Below are 23,708 nucleotides of genomic sequence, written 5' to 3' on the forward strand. Positions count from 1 at the left end.
GTGCTCTCCTCCCTTCCCCGTGGAGTAGCTCGGTGCTCTCCTCCCTTCCCCGTGGAGTAGCTCGGTGCTCTCTTCTCCTCCCGGTGGTGTAACTCGGTGCGCTGTTCTCCAAACTGTAGCATAGGTCAGTGCTCTCCTCTCCTGCTGACCTCCGACCACCTGCTCCCAGCCATACCAGCACCGCTTGCCTACTGCCTAGGCAGGCGTGGTGACACGGGAGGTAGGCGTGGCTCCCTGGTTTGTAAGGCACTTGCGGAATGTAGGCGGAGACTGAAGTTTGGAGAACTTCGGAGGGGCGGGCACCGACCTGTGAGAGCGTGACTGGTAACACTAACCCTGCCTGGAAGTAGGCGTGGCTAGTGGGGCCTGTCCGCACAGTAGACTAGGATAGGGCGGGCATGTGGAGAATGTGGGCGTGTGTGAGGCGGCGGTGTGGAGCGGAGAGGAGTAGCGGCGCCAGTCAGGCAGAGGAGGTGCAGAGTATCGGCTGGTTGGTGTATTCTCTTCTATTGGAACCGTTACCGGAGTTTCGGGGGGCTGAGAGCGGCGCGGCTGGACCGGGGGCCTCGGAGGGATGCTGCAGCTCTGCTCTTTAGGTAATGCCGGCATTTCTCGGGTGTGCGGACTCTGCATGCTGACTTTGTGGCCCTGTGAGGGTCTCCTGGGTGATGACATGAGGGGAGTATGTCCCAGATGTGTGACCAGCCAACCTACCTCTATTGGACTGTGACTGGTGACAGTGGTACGTTGTGTTCTGGTCCCATAGATGGTGGAGGTGACGTCTGGAGGACCTTCCATGGAGCTCCCCAGTCACCTGGCCATCTCTTCTCTATAACAATGTCTCCCAAGCTTGGTTTGTGATGGGTCTCTATGTGGTGGATGTGGCCAGGTTTGCCATGTTGGCTCCCAGGATGGTCACTGGTCCTTTTATGTCCCTTGGATTCTGAGGTTTAAGAACCCCTGCCCTCCTATAGGAAAGAGAAGGACCCACACCTGTCATAAGGGAAAGGTGTCAAATCTCAGATAACTGGCACTGGCAATGGTGCTTCAGGGAGGTCCTACACTTCCCATCATTACAGATTCCATTGGGTTGTGTATGGCAACTGGCTGTACCACACCGGGTGACGATTACACATGAGCAGTCAATGGAAGGTTGGCCAAAACAAGTCTGTATGAACCCCAAGAGCAAGGAATGGTCCTCTAGTAGTAGCTGGCATTGAGACTGTACCCCAAGAGCAAGGAATGGTCCTCTAGTAGTAGCTGGCACTGAGACTGTACCCCAAGAGCAAGGAATGGTCCTCTAGTAGTAGCTGGCACTGAGACTGTACCCCAAGAGCAAGGAATGGTCCTCTAGTAGTAGCTGGCACTGAAACTGTATGTACCCCAAGAGCAAGGAATGGCCCTCTAGTAGTAGCTGGCACTGAGACTGTATGTACCCCAAGAGCAAGGAATGGTCCTCTAGTAGTAGCTGGCACTGAGACTGTATGTACCCCAAGAGCAAGGAATGGTCCTCTAGTAGTAGCTGGCACTGAGACTGTATGTACCCCAAGAGCAAGGAATGGTCCTCTAGTAGTAGCTGGCACTGAGACTGTATGTACCCCAAGAGCAAGGAATGGTCCTCTAGTAGTAGCTGGCACTGAGACTGTATGTACCCCAAGAGCAAGGAATGGTCCTCTAGTAAAAGCTGGCACTGAGACTGTATGAACCCCAAGAGCAAGGAATGGTCCTCTAGTAGTAGCTGGCACTGAGACTGTATGAACCCCAAGAGCAAGGAATGGTCCTCTAGTAGTAGCTGACACTGAGACTGTATGTACCCCAAGAGCAAGGAATGGTCCTCTAGTAGCTGGCACTGAGACTGTATGTACCCCAAGAGCAAGGAATGGTCCTCTAGTAGTAGCTGACACTGAGAATGTACCCCAAGAGCAAGGAATGGTCCTCTAGTAGTAGCTGGCACTGAGACTGTACCCCAAGAGCAAGGAATAGTCCTCTAGTAGTAGCTGGCACTGAGACTGTACTCCAAGAGCAAGGAATGGTCCTCTAGTAGTAGCTGGCACTGAGACTGTACCCCAAGAGCAAGGAATAGTCGTCTAGTAGTAGCTGGCACTGAGACTGTATGTACCCCAAGAGCAAGGACTGGTCCTCTAGTAGTAGCTGGCACTGAGACTACACCAAGAGCAAGGAATGGTCCTCTAGTAGTAGCTGGCACTGAGACTGTACCCCAAGATCAAGGAATGGTCCTCTAGTAGTAGCTGGCATTGAGACTGTACCCCAAGAGCAAGGAATGGTCCTCTAGTAGTAGCTGGCACTGAGACTGTACCCCAAGAGCAAGGAATGGTCCTCTAGTAGTAGCTGGCACTGAGACTGTACCCCAAGAGCAAGGAATGGTCCTCTAGTAGTAGCTGGCACTGAAACTGTATGTACCCCAAGAGCAAGGAATGGCCCTCTAGTAGTAGCTGGCACTGAGACTGTATGTACCCCAAGAGCAAGGAATGTTCCTCTAGTAGTAGCTGGCACTGAGACTGTATGTACCCCAAGAGCAAGGAATGGTCCTCTAGTAGTAGCTGGCACTGAGACTGTATGTACCCCAAGAGCAAGGAATGGTCCTCTAGTAGTAGCTGGCACTGAGACTGTATGTACCCCAAGAGCAAGGAATGGTCCTCTAGTAGTAGCTGGCACTGAGACTGTATGTACCCCAAGAGCAAGGAATGGTCCTCTAGTAGTAGCTGGCACTGAGACTGTATGTACCCCAAGAGCAAGGAATGGTCCTCTAGTAAAAGCTGGCACTGAGACTGTATGAACCCCAAGAGCAAGGAATGGTCCTCTAGTAGTAGCTGGCACTGAGACTGTATGAACCCCAAGAGCAAGGAATGGTCCTCTAGTAGTAGCTGACACTGAGACTGTATGTACCCCAAGAGCAAGGAATGGTCCTCTAGTAGCTGGCACTGAGACTGTATGTACCCCAAGAGCAAGGAATGGTCCTCTAGTAGTAGCTGACACTGAGAATGTACCCCAAGAGCAAGGAATGGTCCTCTAGTAGTAGCTGGCACTGAGACTGTACCCCAAGAGCAAGGAATAGTCCTCTAGTAGTAGCTGGCACTGAGACTGTACTCCAAGAGCAAGGAATGGTCCTCTAGTAGTAGCTGGCACTGAGACTGTACCCCAAGAGCAAGGAATAGTCGTCTAGTAGTAGCTGGCACTGAGACTGTATGTACCCCAAGAGCAAGGACTGGTCCTCTAGTAGTAGCTGGCACTGAGACTACACCAAGAGCAAGGAATGGTCCTCTAGTAGTAGCTGGCACTGAGACTGTACCCCAAGAGCAAGGAATGGTCCTCTAGCAGTAGCTGGCAATGAGACTCTACCACAAGAGCAAGGAATGGTCCTCTAGTAGTAGCTGGCACTGAGACTGTACCCCAAGAGCAAGGAATTGTCCTCTAGTAGTAGCTGGCACTGAGACTGTACCCCAAGAGCAAGGAATGGTCCTCTAGTAGTAGCTGGCACTGAGACTGTACCCCAAGAGCAAGGAATGGTCCTCTAGTAGTAGATGGCACTGAGACTGTACCCCAAGAGCAAGGACTGGTCCTCTAGTAGTATCTGGTACTGAGACTGTATGTACCCCAAGAGCAAGAAATGGTCCTCTAGTAGTAGCTGGTACTGAGACTGTATGTACCCCAAGAGCAAGAAATGGTCCTCTAGTAGTAGCTGGCACTGAGACTGTACCCCAAGAGCAAGGAATGGTCATCTAGTAGTGGCTGGCACTGAGACTGTACCCCAAGAGCAAGGAATGGTCATCTAGTAGTGGCTGGCACTGAGACTGTACCCCAAGAGCAAGGAATGGTCATCTAGTAGTGGCTGGCACTGAGACTGTACCCCAAGAGCAAGGAATGGTCATCTAGTAGTGGCTGGCACTGAGACTGTATGTACACCAAGAGCAAGGAATGGTGCTCCTAGTAGTAGCTGTACTGAGACTGTATGAACCCCAAGAACAGAGAATGGTCCTCATAGTAGTAGTCAGTACCTAGTCCTGTATGTACCCCAAGAGCAAGGAATGGTCCTCCTAGTAGTCGGTACCTAGTCTGTATGTACCCCAAGAGCAAGGAATGGTCCTCCAGTAGTAGTCGGTACCTAGTCTGTATGTACCCCAAGAGCCAGGCATGATCCTCTAGTAGTAGTTTGTACATAATCTGTATGTACCCCAAGAGCAGAGAATGGTCCTCCTAGTAGTCGGTACCTAGTCTGTATGTACCCCAAGAGCAAGGAATGGTCCTCTAGCAGTAGTCAGTCACGTTCAGCTGGACTTGTCCCATAATGCGTCAGATCTTCCCAAGTTACTTCTTTGGGAAAATCCCTCTGACACTGAGAACTAAAGAACATGTGGGCTGAAGATGCTCCAAAACATCTTTAAAATAAAAGGACAGGTCCGGTTGAATGTGGCCAACTACTACTAGATGTACCATGACCTGGAGAAATGGAACCTGCGCTGACATTATTGTGCCTCCATCTGTTGAAAAAGTGCCAGCATGATACTTCTTGGGACTTGCAAAGTTTTTCAAATCTTTGGCACGTACTGTGTATGTTATTGTATCTGTTCCACCAGGTTACAAGGTGTGCGGCTCAAGCGATTGATCCATTCAAATCTGCAAAGGGTTATTAATATGAATGTATTTTCTATGGATGTGGTCCTTGTTTAGATATTGGAATCCGACACAGTTTTCAAAGTTTGTCTTGTGAGCAGTTGTCGGTACCTAAGATCTGGTTGTATGAATGGAATGTATAATGGGTTTGGCAGTGACGGCTGATGTGAAGGAAAGGGCAATGGCGTACAGGTTATGTAGGATTCGCTTTTTAAAAATGTATGTAAAGCCCAAACCTATATTAGAATTTTTGGTTAAAATAAGAAATGGTAAATACCATATAGACTGTGTGTATTTGTGTGTGTGTGTGTGTGTGTGTGTGTGTGTGTGTGTGTGTGTGTGTGTGTGTGTGTGGGGAGGGGGGGCATTCTTTTGTTTTCTATCTGACACAACAGTGCTTGGGTAGAGATCTCTAAAAGGCAACAAAATATCCACTTTTAGGAAATTGTCACCAGAACAAGTGACCACATCAGATTTTCCCTTTTTTGAATTTGCTGTCTCTGTACTGTTGACAATGGTCACCAAGTTTGAAGGTGAGGGTGAATCTCCCAAGCAGGGATCCAGACAGACGTAAAAACACGACAGGGGTTCTAACCCATTTATAATCTGTATGAATCTAAAGTAGCACACACACTATAAGAAAATTGAAAGAAGAGTTTTTTTTTTTTTTTTTTTTTTTTTGGAGGGATCGCTCGATTTTAGTATAGTAAGTACACAACTTTTTACATCTGAGATTTTCCGAAGGGACAAATTCTAAAATGTTTCTTGTGTGTGAACAGAAGTAACAATTTTGGTTTAATGTGTACTGTTTTCATACAAGAAAAATCGGATATAAAAGACTGCGCATGATCAGAAACGATAAACAACACAAAAGAAACCTTTTGTTTTACGAGAATTTATATACGTTATTTCCAACCTCTGTTTCGACTTGCTGTGAAGGATGGAGGAAAACTGGACAATTCCCCCCCCCCCCCCCCTTTTGTGTACCTGCCTTAAGAATGAAAACATTATGGCTTTACCTGCACTTTCACACCTTATATCTGACAACAATCATCTGCTGGAATTCACAATAGCCAATCACGGATCAGGGATTTTATGTTTAGGCTGATGGTAGATATGGGGCTGCAGGAGATGTGCGGGTGTTGTCTGAGACTGAATATTCTCTGTAACCCATAGGATGGAAATTCTTTTCTTGGCTGACTTCTCAATGTGGCTTGTTAAATGGAGAAATGACTTGCGCAAAAGGAAACCTTTTACTTGCAACTGTGAGCTTTTTGACACATGCCGTGTGATTATCCAAATCGTTGTTTTAATTGGTGGTATTGGTTTGATGGAGGTTACTGTAGGTAAGGAGTTAGGTCTCATGGGATATAAGGAGTCACCGGAGCTATGTCTGGCTGGATATAGGGGGTCATCCGAGCTATGTCTGATGGGATATAGGGGGTCACCGGAGCTATGTCTGAGGGATATAGGGGGTCACCGGAGCTATGTCTGATGGGATATAGGGGGTCACCGCAGCTATGTCTGATGGGATATAGGGGGTCACCGCAGCTATGTCTGATGGGATATAGGGGGTCACCGCAGCTATGTCTGATGGGATATAGGGGGTCATCGGAGCTATGTCTGATGGGATATAGGGGGTCACCGCAGCTATGTCTGACGGGATATAGAGGGTCACTGGAACTATGTCTGATGGGATATAGAGGGTCACTGGAACTATGTCTGATGGGATATAGAGGGTCACTGGAACTATGTCTGATGGGATATAGGGGATCACTGGAGCTATGTCTGATGGGATATAGGGGGTCACCGCAGCTATGTCTGATGGGATATAGGGGGTCACCGGAGCTATGTCTGAGGGATATAGGGGGTCACCGGAGCTATGTCTGATGGGATATAGGGGATCACCGGAGCTATGTCTGACGGGATATAGAGGGTCACTGGAACTATGTCTGATGGGATATAGAGGGTCACTGGAACTATGTCTGATGGGATATAGGAGGTCACCGGAGCTATGTCTGATGGGATATAGGGGATCACTGGAGCTATGTCTGATGGGATATAGGGGGTCATCGGAGCTATGTCTGATGGGATATAGAGGGTCACTGGAGCTATGTCTGATGGGATATAGGGGGTCACCGGAGCTATGTCTGATGGGATATAAGGGGTCATCGGAGCTATGTCTGATGGGATATAAGGGGTCATCGGAGCTATGTCTGGCTGGATATAGGGGATCACTGGAGCTATGTCTGATGGGATATAGAGGGTCACTACAACTATGTCTGATGGGATATAGAGGGTCACTGGAGCTATGTCTGACGGGATATAGGGGGTCATCGGAGCTATGTCTGATGGGATATAGGGGGTCACCGGAGCTATGTCTGATGGGATATAGAGGGTCACTGGAGCTATGTCTGATGGGATATAGAGGGTCACTACAACTATGTCTGATGGGATATAGAGGGTCACTGGAGCTATGTCTGATGGGATATAGGGGGTCACCGGAGCTATGTCTGATGGGATATAAGGGGTCATCGGAGCTATGTCTGGCTGGATATAGGGGATCACTGGAGCTATGTCTGATGGGATATAGAGGGTCACTACAACTATGTCTGATGGGATATAGAGGGTCACTGGAGCTATGTCTGACGGGATATAGGGGGTCATCGGAGCTATGTCTGATGGGATATAGGGGGTCACCGGAGCTATGTCTGATGGGATATAGAGGGTCACTGGAGCTATGTCTGATGGGATATAGAGGGTCACTACAACTATGTCTGATGGGATATAGAGGGTCACTGGAGCTATGTCTGATGGGATATAGGGGGTCACCGGAGCTATGTCTGACGGGATATAGAGGGTCACTGGAGCTATGTCTGATGGGATATAGGGGGTCATCGGAGCTATGTCTGATGGGATATAGGGGGTCACCGGAGCTATGTCTGATGGGATATAGAGGGTCACTGGAGCTATGTCTGATGGGATATAGGGGGTCACCGGAGCTATGTCTGATGGGATATAAGGGGGCATCAAAGCAGTAATAGACTTAGTGTTAGGGTGCAGATTGAAAAGTTCAAGGCTCTTATAGTGGCTGACAAGGTGTTAGAAGGCAGATTCTAATGCTGCAGAATATGAAATGTATTCTGAGATGCTATGGTGCCTTTCACTAGGTTACATGGTAGAGGGGCAAGGTATGTGGATCAGGAGATTGGTATTGACCTTGTAACAATTTCCTAGCATTTTTGGATTCACATATTTTTTCAAGTGCTTTTGGCTTCCTTCATTTCTGAAACATGCTAAAGCTGAACTTGACCTGATATTGGCTGCTTGCAGAGCTTGTAGTGTGAGTGGAAGAAGCAGCACAAGGAACCAATGAGTTCTTGTGCTGATGAAATAAAAGAAGCATGCTGATAGAAGGAGAAAGCAGAGTGACAGAGGGATGAGCTTGTCACTGGACTGCTTCTCCTGTCCCTGTCCAGGATGACCTGGGCTTAGAGAAAGTGGGTTGAATCATGCTGGCCCTCATAGAAACACAGAAGAGTGACGGCAAAAAAAAAAAGACCAAGAGGTCTGCCACTTTTTTGTCTGAGTATAGATCTATGCTAGTCCCAGGGATGATTGAATCTGCTTACTGTCGACTTACTCACTACCTCTGCTGGAAGTCTATTCCATGCATAGCGACACAGAAGAGTGATGGAAGATGGCAAGTGGCACAAAAAGCACTGCAGGGGGATCTCTAGCTTTAAGGTAAAGATTGCAGCAAAAGCCGATTTTGTTGGTTTTTATATTTATATTTTTTGGGTATTTTTGTCTGCAGATTTGCTTGCTTTGTTGACGTGCTTCATAGGATGTGGGTTGCTGCGGTTTATATTGGGGCAGAACCGCGCTGCGATTTTAGGTGCCATGAATGGCATCTCAAATGTGTGTTCTGCAATTTGTCATTCACACCTCAGTGCTTTGAAATTGCTCATCTCTCGGCTGCCCCCACTGCCATCCTCTGTGAGGGAATCAGGAAGTGAAGCGTTGTGGCTTCACTTCCCGGTTCCCTACTGCGCATGCACGAGTCGCGCTGCGCGTCCTCACTGGTCCCCGTTGTCTGCTGGGACCTGTGTTTTTCCCAGAAGACAGCAGGGGGGGGGGGGGAGAAGCGTGACTCCTGCGGAAGTGGGTGCAATTATTTTTTTTTGTGGACCTCTGCTTTAGCCACTGGACTTTTTTTTTTTTTTTTTTTAACCACCCTGTAAAGTGAAGGTGTAATGTGCTGGTATGCATCACATACCAGCACATTATGTAAAATGTTCCTTAAAACGAAGCCATCCTGCACGAGATCTCAGAGCTGCAGCGGGCTCCCATCTTCACCCATTTTGCTTCAGGATTTGCGGACTCCGGCTCTGTGACTGGCTGGAGCCGCAATAATGTCAGCCGCTGTTTACGGCGCAGGGCTCGGAAGGAACGGCAAAGTGCCTGTTCAAGAGATATTTACACTACCTATAGGTAAGCCTTATTATAGCCTTACCTATAGGTTAAAGTAATGTGTATAATTTTACAATTTGATCTGTTATACATTTATATGTCCAAGAAAGAAATGCACTACAGTGCCCTTTAAATCCAGAGTTTTGGTATATTTACGGTGACTTGTTTCATTTAAGTTGTTTTGAATAGGCTGTTTATTATTTATTTTTTGTTTTATTGTTCATTTATTGACAGCTGTTCTCTTTTTTCTTGTATTAATAGTATACTGTGTTGCATTTGCAATGTCAGAACGTTGAGTAGCGTTTGCTATGTTTGCTTTAGGATTGTTGTTCTATTGGTGGTGTCTGTTAATAATTAAGGATTTTTTGAGTCATTTGCTTATTTTTATCTCGGTTTCTGTTCTCCACTGTATAGCGATTTCGTATTGCATCTGCTGCGTAATATCCTTTCAAGTCTTGCTGCAATATGTACAGCTCACCCCTCTCCATTTATCAGGGGTTAGAAAACACGTGAAGCAACAGGCTGTCCATATGAAGGAGGCTTCGCAGTCGCTGTAATGCGTTCATTTCTCCCCATCTTTGGACATTTCCCACCCTCTTGCTGATTTGTGTTTTTTGTCAGGTGGAAACCCCAGTGATAGACTATGTATGAGACTACAATGGCATCATAATCCTCTGTCTGCAGAATTTCTGATGGTATTATGTATGAAATTCACATCACAACAATGGGATAATCTTCCTCCTTCTATTAGATGCGTTTTTATATTCTTGGAGGTGTAACAGTGTGAATTATAAGGTGGCCGGCGAAATAAAATAACAAACAAAACGAATGTATAGAAATAAATATATTAAATTCAGTTCTTAAAGCTTTAACACAAGCCTAAAGCCTAGTACACATATTATTTTTTTATTTTTTTTCCGTCAACCCAACTAGGGAGCTCGGGAGGAGATCCCGTAATAACTATCGGATGTTGGTACAGTAATCTTCCTGCTGCACTATTGTATTCTGACAGGAGATCTGCGCCCTCACCCCAAAAAACCCCACCGCCACCCACCACCACTAGGACACAGCAGTGAGTGCTGTCAGCCATTGGCAGACCTTTTTTGGGTCATGCGCTTCAACAGAAGCCGGACGTTCAGCCGATTTCTGTCAGACGGGCTGCTGTACACACGGGCCAAATGTCAGCTGGTTTAATTTGAACTGATATGCGGCCCATGTGTACAGCCCGTTAGTAAACTGTAGAAGGGGCTGCTCTTCTACTTTAGATCTTAAGTCCCCCCATTGCTCTGCAGCCATAATGTTTCAGTGCTGCCGGAGTTAATACATTCAGCTGGACCTGTCACTGGCACTTGTCAAGAATGCCAACTATGTCTGCCCTTTCCGCCCCCCTATTCCATTCATACCATACTATAGCTTCCATCAAAGAAAAACAATGAATGGAAGTGGCATACCTTTCATACATCCTCCCATCCTACATAGAGGATTATTGATGGAAGCTTATAGTACATCTTCTATGAATGGAGGAGGGGAGCCATAGTAGACGAGTGCTTGTGACAGTTTAGCCAATCTTATAAATTCCTGCAGCACCGGAAGATTATGGCTGTGGTGGTATTTGGGGGGGTCAGAGGACATTCAGATTTTAACTAAGGCTGGTTTCATAGTACTGGTTTGCAGTTTGGTCACAGTGCAGGTGTGTCCAGTTAATCCGCAGTTTCTTATAGACTTTCTATTAGATCATGGTTTTTTTTTATGCAATCCTTCTGCATCTTTGGTGAACTTTCAGAAAATGCACCAAAAACAGGCAATCTTCTAGAGAGTCTATGTGAAATCGTGGGTTAATCGCAAAAAAAAAGCATGGGTACACCTGTGTGTGTGTGTGTGCGTTTTTTTTTTTTTTATATTATAAATATGTACTGCATACTAATACATTATGACTGTCTTTCCTGATGGCACTCAAATCGGCCTCTCAGAGAGCCTGAGCCAGCTGCTCCCACCCCCAGACAGCCATCAGCTCTCTGCTCAATGAGAACCGAGCAATCAGTTAGGCCCCTTTCACATTGAACTCGTAGCCGCGGTATATCGCCGCTAAAAATAGTGGCGCTATACCGCCGAGATTGCCGTGGGAATCGGCCGCTAGCGGTGCGGTATTAACCCCCGCTAGCGGCCGATAAAGGATTAATACCGCCCGCAATGCGCCTCTATAGAGGCGCATTGCGAGCGGTATTGCCGCGGTTTCCCATTGTTTTCAATTATAAGGAGCGGTATACACGCCGCTCCTCTCACCGCTCCAAAGATGCTGCTGACAGGAGATTTTTTTATCTCCCGCCAGCGCATCGCCTCAGTGTGAAAGCCCTCTGGCTTTCACATTGAGTCTGCAGTAAAGGAGTTTTTCAGGCGGGATAGCAGCGCTATTTTTAGTGCTGTCCCGCCTGAAAAACTCCTCAATGTGAAAGGGGCCTTAGTCTTTGATCACTCGGTTCTCGGTGTTAAAGCCACAGGGGACAGCTACAGCATCAGTGATGCTGCATCCACCTAGGTAAATATGATTCAAAAAAACAAAACAAAAAAAAAAAAATTTCAAATTTTTTAATTCGTTATTTTCATAATCAATTAGTTGCCCAATTATTGTTTCGATTAATCGGATAATAGCCTTTAAAAAAAAAAAATATGTGCATTTTTAAAACATTTTGGGCCAATTTGTTGTTGGGCAGATTACAAAACACAAATTGCTGCAAAAACACATTACATGCTTTTCTGCAGCTCCTCCATTGAAGTATATTGAACCAAAAAAAAATAGCACAGTTTTGCGTTAAAAAGTCCTTGCCCTTTCCAAATACGCAGCAGCTGAAAAAAAATCATGGATGTGAACGTGTCCCGTAGGAAAACATGTAAATGAACTGTAGTGTGTTTCTGCAAAAAGCACCAAAAAACACAGAGGTGTGACCCTAGCCTTAGTCCCAGTGGCAGAGGACTGGAAGCTGTAATATCGGGGATGAATTAAACTATCATTTCTGTAGTAACTAGCAGTGCTGTGATCTTGGCATACTCTTCATTAGAGGTAACTTATTTCACTTGTGGACTTTCCAAATGGAATTTTGTTCCTGATTTTTATTCTTTTTATTTTTCGCCATTTAATTGTAATTTTAAGGTTGGATTGGCACCTGCTTTGTGCTAAAGCTGCCTGCCTGAAGTAGTGGGCAAGCATAGTACTACCACTCCATGGCTCCTTTTGTCCTGGGCAGGGTCCCTATGATTATACTCACACTTGTGTAGTGAATGAATGCGCACAAAATTGCATGTTTTTGTGTGTTCACGGAAATAAAAGTGTTGGGCTTGTGGTGCCATTCTTTGTTAATGTTGCCCCAAACTCGACAAGGAAGAATTGCAGGTTTGCGTGTGAAAATGCATGGCAAATGCAGCAAAATGTATGGTTAAAAAAACCATGAAAAACGCAAGATACTTGAACTTGAAGAGTTTGTCTCATATAGAGCAGCATATTGAAATAAGCAAGCTGCCTAAATGCGGAGTGTACTGAGGAGTCGGTTGCGGATCTGCGATGGATGGCACTATGGGATATTTTAACATGGGCTTTCCGATTTAGGTCCACTTGTTTTTTTCAGGGGGACCTGATGAGACACTCAATTCGTTCTTATGAAGCGGCAGATGCCAGCGGTGACATGTACGCTGATATCCTGGCACTATCAGATCCTGCCCGCAAAATCCGGACAGATGGTGGTCCTATTTTACATCCACCTGGGGGATCGGATGAAAAAGGACAGGTGGGCCTTTTTCAGTTCGCCCAATTTCCCCATAGAGGAGAGAGGGACAGTGTCTGCACAGTGAGCGGAGATGGACCTGTCATCCGCCTGCTCACCGGGGATCAACTAAGAAATTCCACCAAGGTGCCCATGTGAAAGGGGCCAATGGTTTTGCACTGTGTTCAATCACCATTTTCCCCCCAGTATTTGATGGCAGGTTGCATTTGGGGATACTGTTTAGCATTTGGGTGGGCTGCTCTTTCTACTTGTTTCTGGGAGATATCTGTCTGTCAATGGGGATTGCATGGACTCATTTAGGCTGGCCAATCCATTAATGGCGACACTGATCGTTCAAGGAAAACCCAACAGGCTGGTTGTACAGATTGACTTCATTACCACCAGTCTACCCATACATGGATTGAAATTCAGCCAGTCCCTTCTGAATCGGTCAAATTTTGACCCATGTATGTCCGATCTTATCTCATGTATGGTCTTATCTCTGGGATACATGTATACATGCATACTGTACTGTATACATACGATCTGAGATCACTGCACTGCTGTCTGGTTAGTTCTATACATATAAATCAGAGACAAGGTGATTGAGGGGGAGTGATAAATCGTCTGAAGTGAAGAATCCAGACGGTGTGAATGGTCTCTGGGAGCTGATGGAGCCGTCCCCTGTGGGTGTTTGAGGATCATGTGTAATCTTTATTAGGAGTATGGCTACTGACACATCTGTTGTGCCGCAGGTCATCCTAGTATTCTGGAGTTACTTCTTGTAATGGATCTAGATTTTGGTTTATTAAGCTCTTTAGGGCAAACGACAGTGCTTTCTAAACCTACAGATGATTCTTCGCTTTTCACACACATTCGTATGAACAATCGCATTATAAATGTCTAGTGAAAACAAAATCAATGTGTAAAATATACACAAGACCATGACGGGTAATATCAGATCATGCTTAAAGGACATTCTTTAGCTTATTGTGTGCTGTTCTGTTATTGTAAGATGTCATTATAGCAGGGCTTGACATATTTGCTTGGAATCTAGGAGCCAGCTAAAAAAGTTAAAAGCGTGTGGGGGGGGGGGGGGGGGTGAAGTTGCTGTGCATGGAGACAAGATGCGCCAGGTTGCTAATTCTAGTCGCAAATGCGACCTGGCGCCTGGGGTTTGCCGAGCCCTGCATTATAGACAGAAAATGTTGTGTCAGAACGCAGTGACGTAAAACACAACAACGTGCTGAAAAGTTCAGTGCGTCGACTTGATTCTGAGCATGCATGGATTTTTAACCAATGGTCGTGCCTAGCTTTTTTTAAACCTATGGATAAATAACCGTTGGGGCCCACACACGATCGGTTTGGGACGATGAAAACTGTCCATCAGACCGTTTTCATCGGTTTGACCGATCGTGTGTCCGCGGCATTGGTGTATATTGATTGCACACACGTTATAGCATCTACAAACGATGGGATATTTTATTTTATTTTATTTCAATTTTATTCTTTTACTGGTAATGCAAATTATAGCGGGACTGCGATACTGTGGCAGACAGTTGGACACTAACACTTTGACACTATTTGGGGACCAGTGACACGAATACAGTGATCAGTGCTAAAAAAAATAAGCACTTTCACTGTATTAATGACAAAGGCTGTGAAAGGGTTAACGGGGGCCATCAAAGGGTTAACTGTGTGCCTAGCCAGTGTTTTAGTGTACAGTGGGAGCTGCTTTTACTAGGGGGGGGGGAGCTGGATCCTCGACTCTACGTTGCAGAGACACAGGATCCATGCCTTCCCTTCTGTCAGAATGGCGATCTGCCTTGTTTACATAGGCAGACCGCCGTTTTGCCTCTATGCTGGATGATTGGCGGGTGCTGGCGAACATAGAGTCCACGGTACCCACAGATCAGCTCCCACATTCGTGTATGTGGTTATTGTTTCATTCATTCCAAAATCAAATGTTAAAAGCAAGTGAAATATTAAACTACTTTTGAATGTAGCAAGAATTTGCGTCTGACTTTTGTTAGGCTATACATTAGTTGAATTTCTAACAAAGTAAACATGCTTATAGAAAGGGAGAACAAAAGTATGATTACCAGGGTCTTGCTGCTCCTTCCTTGTCCAATCATAGGTTGGGGTTCTGTTAAAACGGTATTAAACCGCCAATGATTTATTTTCATTTTTAAACCTGTAAGGTAAAGCCATAATGTGCTAGTATGCTTTTTGCATACTAGCAAATTATGTGAAACTTACCGGAGAATGAAGCACTTCCAGCGGCTAGCTGACTCGGCTTCATCTTCACCCGGTCTTCCTTTCTGGGTTTGCGGACTCCGGCTGTGTGACTGGCAGGAGCATGTGTGCCGGAGCCACTGTTTACAGCACAGGACTCTGAAGGAACGGCCGGGTGGCCATTCCTTCAGAGCGCATGCGCCGGTGATGTCACTGGTTGCATATACTGTAAATATCTCCTAAACGGTGCACGTTCAGGAGAAACTTGCAGTACCTATAGGCAGGCTAGATAAAAATACGTTTCAAAAGAAAAGAAAATTAAAAAAAGGATGGACTTTTATTTTTATTTTTATCAAATTTATTTCAATAAAATGCTTTTGGAGTAAACATTTATATAAATATAGTTTCTTTTTAAGATACATTAATATTTTAGTTTATTCTGCATGAAATGGAGCTTAGTTATGTAGCATGAGGCTGTATATAAATTTCTGGTAAACTCATTCAATGAATGCAAGCTGAGACCAAATGCACTGCATTGATGCATTCACACAATTTCACAGTAACCAAGAGATGAAAGTTCTGGAATATTCCTTCATCTGATTGTTTTGCAAATCTATGTACACTACAAACTGTATGATTGAATCGGTTCTGATATCGCTGTTTTACTAACCTGACGGCTTATTATTCTAAATAAGAAACCTTCATTTTGTTAGCAAATATTAAACATAACTACCAGTGAGAATAAGTCCTTACATTTTAAAGAGCACCTGTCATTTCAGATCCATCATGGCAGCGCCTGTTAGCGGGCAGTCACTCACCTGCTGCCACCATGTCCCTCACCTTGTTTTGTCACTGCCATATAACCAGCCTTCCCATTAAAGTGAATGGGACAGTCGAGTCAACAGCGGGTCAGAGGAGGAGCCACTGTGGTATAGAGATGAGAGTTGCTCTTTAAAAATTATGATTTAAATCAAGCCTTTTTACTAGTGATTTCAATGAAATCCACCCTGCCTATAGGTAAAGCTTATTATAGGCTTACCTATAGGAAAACGTCATGTATGGGAGTTTACTCCCGCTTTAAATAATGTATTGCTCAGCTGTCTTGCCAAGCCATGTTGTTGGGCAGGGGTGTCTGGATCGCACATTGGCTAAACAATTGTCCTAGAAGCAGTTTACATAGATGTATTCCGGCTTTGTATTTAGGGCCATTTCATACCATGTGCGGTGACAGACCTTTTACTGAATTATAGAACGTCTGCCACCGCAAGGACACACAGGAAACCATTGTTTCCTGCAAGTCCCATTTACACTGCAATGCAGCCTAGGGCTGTGCTAAAATGCAGACATGCTGCACATTATTGCAGTGCACCTTGCCGAATCGCATGGTACTGTACAGCTGCGCAGCACATCGCACTGCTGTACATTGCCATGAATAAAGTGTACATTTTGTGCACTTCACATAAAGTTTGCACAAAACAAATAAAGGGTGCAGCGTGATGCACTGAATTGCGCACCACACTGCTCCCTACCACAGCCTGGCAACTGAGAGCTACTGGATCGGTGAAGTGCCCCTTGCAGGTCTCTGTTGTATGAATACAACCTTTGCTATTTTTCTGCAGTTCAGCCCTGGTTCACACTGGGTACGATTTGGAACGATTTGAGATGCGATTTGACATGTCAAATCGCATCTCAAATCGGCGGCAATTGTCGGCAATGGCACTGTCCTAATCAGTTCGACGCCGCATCTGCGATTTCAAAAAGTAGTTCCTGTACTACTTTTTGCGATTTCGGGCCGCGATTTACATTAAATTGCGGCCGAAATCGCGGCAAAATCGCATTTTACCGCGATTTTGAATTCGCAGCAGTGTGAACCTAGGCTTATGGCTAGTTTATGTCTGCAGGCAATTTGAGATGAAGGAAGATATTGGGGTTGATTTACTAAAGGCAAATATACTGTGCACTGCAACTGCAGTTGCTCTAGATCTGAGGGGAAGCTCTGCTGATTTCTATCATCCAATCATGTGCAAGCAAAAATGCCTCTTTTTTTTTTTTTTTTTTTTTGCATGAGATTGGGTTTTCTTTGCAAAGTGAATCTTTACCTAATTTGCTAAGCTCTGAAGAAGCTACACTTGCAGTGCACACTGCACAGTATGTTTGCCTTTTAGTAAATCAACCCCAATGTATCAAACTTATAAGGTGTCCCCAGAGTGGTCATTTCATCACAAACAGATCTTTGATTTAGAGTAAAGATAGAAAAATGGGACTTGGACTTTTAAGGCACAGTAACACAAATGTTTTTATACAAAATTATATTTATAATTGGACATATTAAAATTCACAAACTCTCTAAAAACCCACATTTGATAGAGATGCATGTAACCAACAATACCGCTACCGTAAAAAAAACTACAGGGAATCTTTGGAAGATGCTGTGTCCTTATTCCATATTGTAATGGTTTGGTATCAGAAAAACGGTAGAAAGATATTAAGCGCTTAACGCCTGCTGCATGTATATGTACGTCCACAGAATGGCACGTACAGGCATATGGGCGTACATGTACGTCCCTGCCTTCTTGCGGGTCAGGGGTCCGATCGGGACCCCCCCCCCCCCCCCCCCCGCTACATGTGGCGGGGCGTCTTACCTTCGGGAGCGATCCGTGATGAGGGTCCGGCTGTTCGTTTTTGTCGGCCCCCTCGTGATCGCTCCCAGCCAATCCGGCAACCCCCCCGCCGTGTGACTTCCTCTGCCTGTGTAATGTAAACACTGGCAGAGGAAGTGATGTCAGCTCTCCTCTCGGCGGTATTTTCAATCCGACAAGAGAGAAGACATCACAGTAAGTGGCACCAACACTACACTGACACCACACACATATGCACACTTAACCCCTTCCGATCACCCCCCCCCAGCCCTGTGTCACTGATTGCAGTGATCATATATTTACTGATCACTGCAGTTAGTGTTAGGTCCAAGGTAGGCCCGTACCCCCCCCCCCCCTAATAAAGGTTTAACCCCTTGATCACCGCCCTAGTTAACCCTTTCACCCCCTATTGCCAGTGTCACTAAGCGATCGGCTTTCTGATCGCTGTACTAGTGTCACTGTTGCCGCTAGGCAGCTAATTTTTTTTTTTTTTTTTTTTTTACTAAAGACATGTGACTGAATACATTTTGGCCTAAATTTTCGACTAAAATTTAGTTTATTCGATTTTCCTTATAACAAAAAGTAAAAATTTTGTTGTTTTTTTTCAAAAATGTCGCTCTATTTTTGTTTATAGCGCAAAAAATAAAAATTGCAGAGGCAATCAAATACCATCAAAAGAAAGCTCTATTTGTGGGAAGAAAAGGACACACATTTTGTTTGGGAGCCACGTCGCACGACCGCGCAATTGTCTGTTAAAGCGACGCAGTGCCGAATTGTAAAAACGCCTTTGGGAATTTAGCAGCATATTGCTTAAGTGGTTAAACAAGAGATAGCATTGACTCGAAATGTTGCGCGTTCAATCGCGCTTCTTCAGGAGCATTAAATGTTGGCTAGCAAAAAAGGGGAGAAGAATATAAATTATTATAGTACAAAAATAAGAGAATACATAAGAGGGTACAAATAAAGATGCCACAACTATAACCATGATGGCCAGGTCCGAACATCATGATGAATGCAATGATTTAAGCTTCATTCACACTTGTGCGACTCCAAGGTCGTGTGATTTCCATTGTCTTTTACATTGCAACTTTGGATAGATGCGACTTTGGCTGTTGACTATTGCACAACTATCGCATTGATAACATTAGGATGTGACCTTCTTGCAACTTTGGAGAGTTTGCATTGCAGTCTATGGCACTCAAGTCGCATGAAAGTAGTGCAGGAACCGTTTGAAAGTTGCTGAGACTTTGGGTCACATAGATTTGGCTTCCATTGAAAAGCATGGGCTGTGACCTGTCTTGCTTCTTTGTCCAATGTCGCATGACAAGTCCCACACGTGTGAATGGAGCCTTAGGCCCCAGCATCCATTCTGATCAGCTGAATTGGAGCAGAAAAGAACGCGTTTCACTTTTTCCAGGTTGTGATTGAGGGGGGTGGAGGCTGACGGACTTATGTTAGGTCAATGAGCAGACAAGTGAAAATGAACATGCGGAAATTTGTGGGTCTGAGAATAACAGAAAAGGAAGTAAACGTTTTTTTTTTTTTTCGTACCTGTTTATATCCACATTCCCATTGACTAGCCCCCTGTGTGAAGCCCCTGTAAGACTTGGAGTGGTGATGAAGGAGATCAAACCAACTAATCAAAAAGAATCTAAAATCCATGTACGGTACTTGCTGTGAGTGCTGTAGTTTATTTTTGCTGTTTGCACGTCTAATATAAATACTCCTCCTCGTACGGTTGTGCAGTTTAGCGGTGTGATGTTCAAGTACTTCAGTCTGTTTAATGAAAATAGGTGGAGTATTTGGTTGCCATGCTTTTGTCTTTTTAAAGGAGTCACTTTGATGACATCATTGATGTCAATCACAGTTTTGCAGGATTATGTTCCGCACCAGAGTGATCTAATCACGCTTTATAAGCTGATCTTGAAAACTGTGGCATGTAAATAGTATCTATTGTAGTTATTCATAGGCTAATTACTAAACGTTGTGTCCCTGCTGGGGGCATTCTAGGACTGGAGGAACAGGTGTTGCACAAATGAAGATGAGGTCAGAGCCGTCTCATTTCCTTTCTTCACCTTTCAGCCCAGGATTCAGGCTTTTTTCTGCATCGGGGCGATCGCCTGCTTTGTTTTATTACCCCTCGCTAATTTGATGGGAAAATGTCAGCTCTCTGACAAATATTTTCAAAATTACGTTCACCGTTCTTCCCTAGTCTGATTCTAGTTACAAAATTCTTTGTACATTTGATAAATGTTATTCGAAAATACTTCATACTTGGGTTTGCTCTCCACATTTAATCTTGGAATTTAATGCAATTTCTTACACAAAAACTATATACTCTATTGCAGTGCTTGACACAATTTGCTTTAAATCTAATGCCGCGTACACACGATCATTTTTCAGCATGAAAAAAATATAATTTAAACGTGTGTGGGCTTCACATCATTTTTCAGGTTCTGAAAACAATTTTTTTCCCCGAACATGCTGCATTTTTTTAACATCGTTTTAAACAATGTAATTTTTCCGGTTGTAAAAAATGGTCCTGTGTGGGCTAAAACAACGTGAAAAACCCGCGCATGCTCAGAAGCAAGTTATGAGACGGGAGCACTCGTTCTGGTAAAACTACCGTTCGTAATGGAGTAAGCACATTCATCACGCTGTAACAGACAAAAAAGCGTGAGTCGTCTTTTACTAACAGGAAATCAGCTAAAGCAGCCCAAAGGCGAATGGAAGTTCCCCTTTATAGTGCCCTTGTACGTCACGCGCTTTGCTAGAGCATTTTTTTTAAAACAATGGTGTGTGGGCAACGTCGTTTTAATGATGAAGTTGGAAAAACAACGTTTTTTCTACATGCTGATAAGCGGATGTCTAATCCAGGTATTTGCTCCCACTTCTGGCGAAAGATCGCAGCAGTATCCGCAGCGGTCTATGCCATGTTCGGCCCCTCCTCCACCAATACAAACATAGATAGAAAATCTTTGAATGCAGACACATGTTCTGGTGACAACTGTCCAAGGGGGGGGTTTCCTAACTTTGGAGAGATTTTCTCTATTTCTTTTGTGTCTACAAAAAGAAAATTAAAGCAGTGGTTCACCCTTCAACATTTCAGCATAAAATCCGGCATAGTAGTGCGAGCTACAGTATGCCGGTCTTACATTTTTTATCCCGTACTCACTGTTATATCGTACATAGACGATTCCATCTGCTGCGGGGAATGGGCGTTCCTAGCAAGAGGGAGGGTGATTGACGGCCGGCTCTGGCACGTCACGCTCCCCGAAGACAGCCGGAGTAGGTCTCGGCTCTTCACGGCGCCTGCGCACAGGCTATGCGCAGGCGCCGTGAAGAGCCAAGCCTATTTCGGCTATTTCCGGAGAAGCGTGACGTGCCAGGGCCGGCCGTCAATCACTTTCCCTCTCCATAGGAACGCCCATTCCCCGGAATCTTCTATGTACGATATAACAGTGAGTACGGCGATAAAAAAATACAGACAGGCATACTGTAGCTCGCGCTACTATGCCGAATTTAATGCTAGAGGGAATTTTTTTTTTTTTTTTTTTTTTTTATATAGGGTGAACCCCCGCTTTAAGAGAAACGATCCCAGTGGGGCACAAATTGTCTGCACCAGTGTAAAACTAGCTTTAAAGTGGTGGTTCCCCTAAAAATAAAATTTTAACATTGCTTTTCCCAAATAAATTACGATTAGAATCGGCCGGTTTTATAAAAAAAAAAAGGTCCGTACATACCGTTTGTTGTTTTCGTTCCCACCGCCACTTCCGGGTACGATGCTGGCGGTGGGCGTTCCTAATTGATGGACAGGCATCCGACCGACGCATACATCGCGTCACGAGATGCCGAAAGAAGCCGAACGTCGGTGCGCATGCGCCGTATAGAGCCGCTAGACATTCGGCTTCTTTCGGCATCTCGTGACGTGATGTATGCGTCGGTCGGATGCCTGTCCATCAATTAGGAACGCCCACCGCCAGCATCGTACCCGGAAGTGGCGGTGGGAACGAAAACAACAAACGGTATGTACGGACCTTTTTTTTTTTTTTTTTATAAAACCGGCCGATTCTAATCGTAATTTATTTGGGAAAAGCAATGTTAAAATTGTATTTTTAGGGGAACCACCGCTTTAAGTTGACTCAAAATTATTGTTGTTTGTTATTTATTATTTTTTATTCTCTGAGGCACCGTTGTTTTGTAAACAAACCTATGTGATCACGATTGAGTTTTCTAGGGATCACATGGTCAAGATCCAGCCAGAGTGGCAATTCACACTTCTGCGTTCTGCAAAATTGCATGTAATTCGCACTGAAGTGCAAATCCCATGCGATGCCTGTGCAATGCGATTTCAGCCATACAGATAGTATGGCTGATATTGCATCGCATTTGGACCAAACTCGCACAGGACCCTTTTTTTTTTTTTTTGGTCCGCACCAGAATCAGATCGCATGGGTTCACACCCATGCGATCTGATTCATGCCTGAACTGACAGTTGGCAGTGCGATATGCGAGCTGAAATGGGGGTGTCATTAACAATGTAGTGGCACTCTCTGCAGTTCGCCTCTGGCAGTGTGAACTGCCGTGTGAGTTGGGTACAATGTGGGAACCCGCAGTGGATTCGCAGGGTTCCCGCATCGCACAAGTGTGAACAGAGCCTGAATGGCTTCCATTCTCTAGCATTCTCTAGGAGACCAGCGCTGTCAGTGACTGCTTTGGGTTTCTAGTTCCATACAGTAACATCTAATACCATTCACATAACACAGGGTACTGCTTAACGACTTTTACTTAAACACATTGAGCACAATAAATAAAACATTCCCCAGTAAACTTAAAATTATTTTTCCAGTACTTGCAATTTACAACATTCAATGCTGATGGCTCCTACTCTTAGTGTTTCTTTACACTTATGGCCTTCACTGTAAGGGGTTAACCATGGACAGTGCAGTTCTGTGCCAGTCTGTTAGTTTGGATGAGATGCCTTCCTATCCTAAGCAAAGGTGCTATGATTGTACACAGTGTAGGGAGACGGCTCTAGTCCCTGCTTGCAAAGGTGGTTTTATAGGAAAGGAGCCACCCTGAAACAGGAAACCTGGTATAGCGGTCATGGCACCAGCTGAAATTGGAACATAGGGAAGGATTAAAAGATAAGCTGCTTGCTCAATAATTGATTAAAGGAGAAGTCCAGCCTGAGCTTTTTAGGCTGAGCTTCTCCTAAGGGTCACAGGAGTACGAATAGTTTTGCACTCCTGTGACCCGTTATCAGCGCAGAGCGGTCTGAAGTCTGCTCTCTGCTAACTTCCCCAAGTTCAGTCCAGGCACTGCGTCATCCCGACTTCCCAAGTCTGGATCCGCCAGCTGCCTTGATTGATGGCAGGCTCAGCGAGCCGCTGAGATGGCCTTTCCCCACCCCTCCACAGCTCAGCGCTCCAATGAGTGTGGAGAAGCAGAGAGGAGAGACGCTGACAGTCAGCAGTTCTCCTCTCAGGGATCTGAGAACAGAGCCATCAGAGATGTTTGGTGGCTCTGTTTGCCGTGCAGACACAGCGGGAAGGATGCATCGGGTCTGATGCTGCATCCACAAGGTAAGTATGAATCTGGAACTACACTGCATCTGAGCACCAAAAACCATATTTCATTAATATTTAATATTCTAAGCAAGTTCAGCGATCCATCCGTGTCTCCATGCTTGCCCTTATCCTTTACCATACCTTAACCTTACCTCCTTCTTACCTTTTATTTGCATGATGACGCAGCCAGTAATGCCTAGTACACATAGTGGGAAAATTCCGAAAGTAGCCGAACGTCGGTGCGCAGGCGCCGTATAGAGCCGCACCGACTTTCGGCTACTCGTAACGCGATGTATGCGACTGTCGGAAGCCTGTCAATCAAATAGGAACGCCCAGTCCCGAAGACCATACCCGGAAGCGGCGGAGAAGATCTATCTCTAAAACGGTAAGTACTGCTTTGATTT

The 23,708-nt window shown here is 45.1% G+C and overlaps 1 protein-coding gene across 1 annotated transcript in view; it reads left to right on the forward strand.

The window, feature by feature from the left end:
- The first annotated feature begins 444 nt into the window (after positions 1–444).
- The window catches only part of ARHGAP29 (Rho GTPase activating protein 29), a 211,479-nt gene continuing 188,215 nt past the window's right edge, over positions 445–23,708 (forward strand). Inside the window, exon 1 of the mRNA XM_040359991.1 lies at positions 445–596. The gene's annotated coding sequence lies outside the window, so the exon portion shown is untranslated. The remainder of the gene's footprint in view (positions 597–23,708) is intronic.

This window comes from Rana temporaria, chromosome 7, assembly GCF_905171775.1.
Source record: "Rana temporaria chromosome 7, aRanTem1.1, whole genome shotgun sequence".
NCBI classification, from domain to species: domain Eukaryota; kingdom Metazoa; phylum Chordata; class Amphibia; order Anura; family Ranidae; genus Rana; species Rana temporaria.